The 9486-nt window shown below is 53.7% G+C and overlaps 1 protein-coding gene across 1 annotated transcript in view; it reads right to left on the bottom strand.

Moving 5' to 3' along the window:
- LOC101645423 (transmembrane protein 132B) overlaps positions 1 to 9486 on the bottom strand; it is a 307471-nt gene that overhangs the window by 296744 nt on the left and 1241 nt on the right. The window lies entirely within an intron of this gene.

Here is a 9486-nt window from a genome sequence, read left to right as displayed (position 1 = left end):
GCGGGGAGGGAGGGGAAAAAGGAGGACCTAATGCCAGGGGCTTAAGTGGAGAGGAAATGTTTTGAGAATGATGAGGGAAATGAATGTACAAATGCGCTTTACACAATTGATGTGTGTATGGATTGTGATAAGAGTTGTATGAGCCCCTAATAAAATGATTTTTTTTTAAATCTGCCTCCCCCTACCCTACTAGCAGTCCCCACACACACGCCCCTGAGTCCGAAGTCAACTTTCAGAATTCCTCAGGAACTTTGTTCCTTTGCTTCCCTTGCTTGCAGACCTTTCTGAATGCCCTCGGTCTGAGGAATTTCCCCCGCCTTATGGGGCAGAGTCAATTGCCACGTAAACCCTAACATACACATGCAGAGGACAATGTGCCAATTCAAAGGATAAGATCGCTCTATGTGCACACGAAACACTACGTTTATTTACAGGAATAAGCATCAGAGAACGCCGTGCCACAGGTTCCCTCCAGGAAAAGCTGGACAGCAGCTGGGCACGGTGAGATCACTTGAGAGATCCAACGCGTCTACGGAGACTTCAGCCCTATCGGCAATACTCTTTACGCCAATTCGAACTTTGTGGCAGGCACATTGTTTCCTCTTCCTCCTAGCCCCAAGGAAGAGGACCTTTCCTAGCCCCACACCAACCCCTCACCCAGGCTTCCCAGCCTTTTTATCCTTCCACCCCCTCCTCTTTAGAATTGGACCGACAGGGTGTTAATAATGCCCACACACACCGGGGTTGTTGTAAGGCTTAAACTGATTCATACGCAGATGCTTGGGACAGGAAGTGGCTATACAGACAGTGCCACATAAATGTGAGTTTATTACCCACACAGAGGAGACCTCCTGGGCCTGGGGATTTTAAAAATAATATTGTACAATAGAGAAATAAAATTTTCTTTGACGCTCCATTGCCTCACTTGGCAAGACATCATGGGCAAATTGCACCCCCACCCCAGAATGATGGGCCTGGGGCCTGGCTGACCTCTGTTTACTGTCACAGGGCAGGAGCCGGCAGGGACAGGAGAGTCGAGCACTGGAGTACAGATGGACGCCCGGGCCTTTCAGCTCCAGATCCCATCCCTGTTGCCTCACCGCAGTGGTTTTATGTACAGTGACACAGGCTTCCCAAGTGAAACTGCTGGGTCAAAGGTCACATAGTCTACCAATAGATACTGGCAGGCTACATCCCAAACATATTCCATCTTTTCAACCAAACGACACAGAGGTGTGACCTCACGGAACTGGAGTTTTCAGGGGGTGCCCATTGAGGAAACCCCAGGACTGGAGCCACAACCCAAAGGAGCACAAGCTGGACTGAGAAGGGCAAATAGTCTATAGTCTGCTGGGGGTTTTGAGGGGGGGTGTCAAAGTCCATCCACACCATCCACACCAGAGTGTTCTCATAGCCCAGGGGAGTCCTTCCCAGCCTGATGGTAGGTGGCAGTCAGCCAAGACCTCCCCCAGGGAGAAGCATCCATATTCATCCTGGGCAAACACTCCCACCCCAGTGTCAGCAGGGTTCAGATCACCCTGAACCTCCAGCCTACACCCATCCAGCCACTGCACAGCACCCACAGTCACTAGGGAAGGGACCAATACATGACCCACGTCGGACCCCTAAGAGTCCCGCAGGGAGCAACACACACACATGATCGTTGCCACAGGTGTCCGTCAACAGCTGAATGGGTACATTAAATGTAGCGCCTGCAATGGGTTGTCATTCCATCATGGAAGCAAAGTTCTGAAAGACGCTGCAACGTGGGGAACCTGGGAAGCATGATGAATGAAGTCAGTCAGACATAACAGGGCAGTGCTCAATGGCCCTGGTTCCCTCAATGGCCGGTGGGAGACACCAAAGGCATTCGCTGTTGCCAAGGACCGACAGGGGAGAGCTCGAAGGCGGAGTCGCAGCTCAGGAGAAACGGAGCTTCTGCTGAGGATGATGACATGTTTGGGAGAACCCACAGTGGGGAGGGACATAATTATGGCACTGCTTAAGCAGCAGTGCTGTTACATCGTGGGGATTGCAATCAGTGTCGAAAGACAAAACGTGTGGATGGTTGAATGGGAAACCAATTTGCTTGGTAAACTTTTACCCAATCACAATAGAAAGTTACATATATAGTTTTTAAATTATAACCATAGTATTTGAGTTGGATAAATTCTCTTTGGAGAGGGAAACAGGATGAGAAGGCGAGCATTCTGTTACATAGAGGTGCAGCATGCACAACTTCTTTTCTTTTTTCTTTTTTTTCAAGTCCATCCTGGGACTCCAGCTAGACCATTAAGGAAGAGATACTGGGGTTCTACTGGTCAGAGGGAAGCCCGGGCTGGTGGCGGGAGCCCGTCTGAGAATTGAGATGACACGCAGAGGTAAAGAGGACTGAAAGGACGGGTGAGAGCGCCTGAATCCAGCCATACCTGAAGCCATTGGAGCCCTGAACGTCCCAGGTCCAGGAGCCAATGAATTTCTACTTTGTGTGGCCATCAAACCAACACGATACAGTAGCATGCCCTTGTACTCTGCAAGTCATCTTCGGGGTACGCCCTGAGCCTCACCGCTGTAGACCACAAGTGTCTCCCCGTGTTGCCAATCAACTCCCAGAGGGGAGTTCACCTCTCACGCCAGCCACTACAAAGCCCAGGGTCAGGAACAAGCATCCCTGAGTGGACCAGCACCCTCTCGAGTTTCAAACAACAACTCACTGAGCTCCTTTCACTGCCCCTCCCTCTGAGGGGCCTCTGCCTACAGGGAGGAGCCCGACGCATGCACACGCACACGCACACGCACGCACACACACACACACACACGTGTCTATTTTTATTTTCTGGTTACATAAATGCTCACTGTAATCACCACGCTTGGTCAAAAGCATCGCTGAATTGATGGCAACTTTCCATCCATATGTTTTTCTCTTTCAACCAAACCCACAATTCTTCTCATTCACATGAGCTGGGCAATCGGAAAAACATTTTTTTCTTCTAATTTTTTTTCCAGAACATCAAACACAAGGTCCTGGTTCTTGACCAAGGAGCCCTGGTGGCACAGGGGTGAACGTGCTTAGTAAACGGCGGGCATTTCGAACTCACCAGCTGCTCCAGATGAGAGAGACGAGAATGTCTGCTTCCATAAAGATCCAAACCAAAACCCCAGGCCATTGGCTCCATTCCAACTCAGAGCAACCCTTGGGGTTTCCACGGCTATGCATCTTTCTGGGAGCAGAAAGCCTCATCTTTCTCTCTTGGAGCGGCTGGTGTTTTCGAACTGCTGACCTTGCGGTTATCAAGCCAACATGTGACCCACCAGGGATCCAATTAAAGGGCCAGAGAGTCCATAGTGAAGTTTCGCAGATCTCTTTTATAAATATTCCATTGAGTCATTTTTGTGTGAAAGCAGCCACGGGCACTTATGTAAACAAATAGGCTGCCAATAAAACTTTATTTACAAAAAGCAAAAAGAGGGCCAGATTTGGCACCTAGACTGTCATTTGCCAACCCAGAAAAACAGAGGCACTGTATGGGGGCCAAGGTCATTAGGGGTCAGATGGAATTTATACATCTTTCAAATGCCACTCTACAACCACACACCCCTTTTCACTTGCAGGGCTACTAAAGCCAGCAGGCAGCGTGCCAAAGAACACATCACTCACACAGAAAGATCGTTTTTATTTCTGTAAGTGGGTCCAGAGGGATGAGGCACCAAGCTGGGTTGGACAGGCTAGGGTTCAAATCCCACCTCCAGCCCTTACCAACTATTTCCTGAGGCAAGTAGTGCAACCCAGTCCCCACTCCCTCACCTGCCACAACATTCATCACTGCTCACCTTGCTTGAGCATTTTTTATACCAGGGAGTTTCAGAGTGAAATTAAAGATGGTGGAACATTGCACGACCTTTGTGCACCTCCTCCTACAGGCATGGCCCTATGCTGGGCAGTCTGCTTCCATCATCTCTGAACGCTAAGCTCCTAGACGCCCCAATACTCCCTCCACTTAGAGATAGCAGAAGCTCCTAGCTATGTGCCCACCGCCGCCCCACCTAGGACTGCTGGGAAGATGGTGCAAAAGGCAAAACACCCGCTGCCAAGCACACCAACAGGCATCGGTGGCACCAATCATCACCTACGGAACGGGTCCATCCCATCAGCGAGTCCAGTCCACACTGAGGCTAGCCACATCACCTTCAGCAGCAGCCACTACCTGCTGCTCACCAGGACTGCCACGGCAGCCTCTTGGAAGTCTCGCCACTCTGCTTCAGAGATGGGCAGTGCCCCTCCTCTGCCCACTGCGCCAGCCTCGGTCAGTCACAAGAACCCCACCCCTGTGCCCAAGTGGCCACACAGTATACTCATCCCTACACACGCAGCCCACATGGCTCCCACAATGCCATCATCCCTCCACCAGGCACCTCCAGGCCCCAACCCTCTGTCTAGGGAACCCCTAACAGCACCCTCATTGTTGCACACACAGACCCCACACAGTCCTCACCCCTCTGTTCATGTGCCCCACAGCCCATCCCCGAGAAGCAACACCTGAAGCAGCAGATGGCTGGACTACAGCAGGACCACTACTGGTCCTGCCAGACAAAGCATCCAGGTTCGAGAGCTGCCCACCCCTCCCCAGTTCCAGAGACAAAGCTGGGCCCTTCAGGAAGCTGGCAGGCGCACAAGGCTTCCGACACAGCAGTATTCTTTTTTTTTTTTCAATTGTTTTTTTTTTAAACATTTTATTAGGGGCTCATACAACTGTTACCGCAATCCATACACACATCAATTGTCTAAAGCGCCTTTGTACATCATTCTCAAAACATTTTCTCTCCACTTAAACCCCCGACATTAGGTCCTCATTTTTCCCCTCCCTCCCCGCTCCCCCCTCCCTCACGAGCCCTTGATAGTTTATAAATTGGTATTTTGTCATATCTTGCCCTTCACCCACTTTTCGGTTGTCCGTCCCCCAGGGAGGAGGTCACATATAGTTCCTTATAATCGGTTCCCTCTTTCCTACCCATTCTCCCTTTACCCTCCCTGTTTCGCCACTCACACCACTGGTCCCGTAGGGCTCATCCGCCCTGGATTCCCTGGATTTTCAGTTGCTATCTTTACCAGTGTACCTCCTCTGGTCTAGCCAGACTTGCAAGGTCGAATTCGAGTCATGGTAGTGGGAGCGGGGAGGAAACATTTAGGAACTAGAAGAAAGTTGTATTTCTCATCGTTGTTACATCGCACCCTGACTGGCTCGTCTCCTCCCCGAGACCCCTCTGCAAGGGGATCTCCAGTGGCCTACTAATGGGCTTTGGATCTCCACTCCGCGCTCCTCCCATCATTCACTACAGAGCAGTATTCTTATAAGTCTCTTGGCTTCCAACCTTCCAGGGCCTGGTGGGAGACCCTGGGGACATGGGCGGACCCACAGGGAGCTGTTTACCAAGTCACCCCTCCTGGGCACTGAATAACAGGGCTCTGGGTGACTGACTTAGGCACCACAATGGGTTAACCCAAGATAACTCTGCTCTTCCAGACATACCCTCACCCTCCGTCATAAAGCACAGCAAGCCAAATTGGACTCTATCGATTTTGTATGTAACTATTTGGGGGCCGAAGCAGGAGGAGGTGGTATTGATCAACTACAGAGTCAGGTGTCAAGGACGGAGTTCAACTGTCCCGACTACAGAGCCGGGAGAAGGGGCGAGAAGTCCACTCCAAAGTCCCTGGATTCCTTTCTAAATGAACACTGCCCCGAGAGGGAAGATGGGAGACCAGGCACCGGAGGAGAATTCAATGGACAACACTTAGGGTCCCGTGTGTTCTCACGATGCCTGCTGCCACCAGGCCTTCGATGAAGTCTGAATCAGTGGCTCGATGAGAAGGGCAGGTACGTGAGGCAGGGGCTTGCTCTGCTTTCCTTCCTGTGTCCCCGGGGCCCAGCTTCATAGACACCCTGGTGGCACTGTGGGTAAGTGCTGCACTGCTAACCAAAAGGTCAGTGGTTCAAACCTACCCGCCACTCTCAAGGGACAAAGATGAAGCTGTCTACTCCCACAAATCGTCTCAGCAACCCACAGGAGCAGTTCTACCCCAGAATGAACTCACTGGCAGAGAGAGGGTTTGGGGTTCAAAAGGAGAAGCCCAGAGGACAGACAGCCCCCACTGGGCTCCCCAATCCACCCAGGCTCCCCAAGCTTTCCCTGACAACTCAGCCCAGGGATCCTACCAGAGGAGGCTGTTGTCAGGGCACACGATATCCCCAACAACAAAAACCTCACTAAACACCCAACCCAGCCCTCGACTCCAGCCACATCTCGAAAACTCCAGGCCCAAATTATTCTTGAAATCCACTATATCTCCCCCGCCCCCCACCGAAAACTCCCAGCCCACCAAGGAGAGCACAGGGGCTAGAAAGCCTGGATTCTGATGGACACGACCTTACCTCACTCCCCATTCCAGCCGCCTGTGAGCACCAGTGTGTAAAGGACGTGTGCTCCTGGGCCTCAGTCTCCTCCTCTGTACTACCGGGCAGATGCAATCCCTAGCCACGAGGGCTGCTGAAGGCTGGCAGGTGAAGTCTGTGAGGGCCTGGACACTCAGGGGTGCCAGTGCCTGGGCCCCATCAGCCATCGGTTTGATCTGTGCTCCGGAAAACCTCAGCCTGGCTTTATTTGCTGCACAGGCAGAAGGGAAAGGGAAAGCACCCCACCCCCACCCCCACCAGCAGAAGGAGTTGTAGGGAGGAGCCTGGGAGGGGAACGGCTCCAGCTGGAGCCTGTGCTGGAATCCTGACTCTGTGTGACCTCAGGCAAGTGTTTCGACATCTCTGAGCCTCTGAGCTGCGCCCCTCAGAGTGCCCACCAGCCAGGGTGAGAATTGGCATGGTGAAGCCAGGCACCTCCAGCATGACCTTGAGCTAGCCTTTGCTCCCCTTTCCTGGGACTGCAGTCCCGAACTGCAGCAGCCCCCCCACCCTGAGGCAAGAATATCTCAAGTCCTGACCTAATACCCATACAAGTCACTCCCTCCCAGGGCCCCTTCTCCATCTGCTCAGGGGCTGCTGGTCGGAGTGCCCTGAGGCTCCACCTGGATCTCAAGCCCACCCACGGATTTCGATGAAGGGCTGGGGGGTGCCACCTTTAGCCATTTAAAATGATGGGCCCAACAGGCATTTGCTGTACCCCCAAACTGCCCTGGGAACCGTGCCCACTCCACACCCACCCCACATCTGACTGAAGACGGGAGAAAAGAGCCACTCAGCCCACAGAGCAGTCCAGAAAGGAGCCCCCCCCACCCCCCCAACGCACCGCTTCACTGGTCAGAGACAGACCGCCCTCCTGGACTCCCAGCCAGCAGCAGAGGTCTCCCTTCCGCCCTTGGAGCACGGCAACCACCAACCAAGGGCCTTGTCGCCAGGAAGCGCGGCAGCTCAAGCACAGGGCCCACTCCTCGCAGTCGCTGCATGGGAGGGGGGCATGATTTACTCTGGGAACCTCCGAGGTATCGCAGGGGGGAGGCCAGGACATTAGCATACTGCTCCCTGCCGCTTGCCAATGCCACCTCTCTGAAGGGCAGAGCCACACACCGGGCAAGGGCCCCCTCCCCCAAATAACTGTTGTGATGAAAAAGAAATATGTCACATGCCAGGCCAGGGTCCCGGTGGGGCTCTGAGAGCCCCTTCCTAGAAACCAAAGTCCCCCCAGACCCAGGGGCTGGGCCGTTCACACAGCCTCTCTGTCAGAGCCCGCCACCCACTCCTGGCTTAATAGACCCAGAAGACAATGGGTCACAGAAGCCTGGCCCGTCCATCTTCCCTGGCTGGGCTAGAACCTCGCTGCCAATTTGCAAAGCCACAGTGTGCACACAGGGTGGCTTGAATGCTGCCCCCTCCCCCGCCACCCCGAGCCGATATGCTGGGGGATTTGTGCTGACTCTTACCAAGCGGGGCTCCATATGTTTAAGTGCTTGCAAGGCTGAAAGAAGCACACCCACTACCCTCTTCGGCATGACTGCTACCCACGGGGGGGTGGTGGGGGCACCAAGGAGCCAGGCCCTCTGTGACGCTGCGGGGGTGGGGAGTGCCTCATGGCCTGGGTGCCAGAGACCCCAGCAGCAGCAGAGGATGCTGGGACCCAGGTCAACATGGACCCATCTAACCACGTGCAGGCTCGGCTCCATTTCGTTCAGGAAATTCAGCCTTGTGTTTTTCCAGCTTGCCTAACTGGTGCTAAATATAGAGTTATCAAACTGTCGTCTCTTTATATCCCTGGTGGGGCCCGGTGAGGGATTTACATGTGCTTCCAAGGACCCAGAGATGCCACTGAGAGGAGGGGGGTCTCTGCTCTGGTGGCCTTTGCCCTAAGGAAGCAGCCCTGCTGAGCCACTGAACAGAACCTCTGCCAGGCCAGGGTCTGGGGTGCATGCCTCCCTCCAGGGACATGAGCCACCCAGAACCAGGTCCCAGCTCACCCATGCCTAGCTGGAGGGCAGGAGGGAGGGGGCTTAGGGTCACCACATTCTCTTACAAAGCCATCAAGCAGGTTGCTGCTCCCCAGAGACTTCCAGTAAGTGCTTAGGAGTGACACCCCACTCCTCCCCGGCAAGCTCGAACCTCCACAGAAAAGCAAAACAAAGACAAAACTGCAATCTCCACATCCGAGGGGCTCTGCCGGTTGTAGACGCAGGTGCCAGGGCTTCCGTCCAGAGTTGAAACCACCTGAATCCCGGCAGCCGGACACCAACCCCCCTGTAGTGCCCTGCAAGATGCCAAAGCCCAACCGTTCCCATCACAGTCAAACCGCTGGGAGATCAGCCGCGATTAAGCCTGCTGCCACCCTGCACCAGAACTGAGCTTTAGCCCAGCACCAAGGCTCACTCCCATCGGAGGTTTTCCACGAGTTCGGTGGTTTTGTTAAGCATCTGGGGTCACTTAAGGGCATCTCGGAGGGAGACAGTGTTTACTGCTTCGATGTAAACCCACAACACAGCCAGTGGACACCCAGTTGGCTGCCATCGCCACCTCACCAGGACAGTTAGTGCTGAAAAGTTCGAGTTGTGTTTCTCTACCACGGGCTGCACGCCTTCGTGGTTTGTTTGCAAGAGGAAGGAGAAGCAAGCTTCCCAACGCGACAGCGACCTGCTGCCTAACTGTGGGTGCAGATTTTAAAAGGTTTAGAGAATTGTGCTCGGCAGAGGCATGGATTGGTGGTTCCTGCTGGATCCCGTTCCTCCAAGAATGGAGTGTGCATTCTTCAGGGTTAGGGTTAGGGTTAGGGCCTAGAATTATTTTTTACCTTTACAGACCTCCCAAGTCTGCAAGGCTCTGGAGCTTGGGGTTGGGGGGGGGGGGGCACTTACTGTTTAAAGGAAACTCAAGGCAGGCCTGAGAGGAGACCACTGAGGGCAAGCCATGCTCTTAAGACCAATACAAGCCACAGGGCCATGAGAACGGGGCCACACACAGGCAATGAGGCTTGCCCCACTCCAGGGAAAGCGGC

The sequence above is a fragment of the Echinops telfairi genome, unplaced genomic scaffold (assembly GCF_000313985.2).
Source record: "Echinops telfairi isolate 266 unplaced genomic scaffold, ASM31398v2 ScPeMD7_7412;HRSCAF=8450, whole genome shotgun sequence".
NCBI classification, from domain to species: Eukaryota; Metazoa; Chordata; class Mammalia; order Afrosoricida; family Tenrecidae; genus Echinops; species Echinops telfairi.
This window is presented reverse-complemented; position numbering and strand designations above follow the sequence as displayed.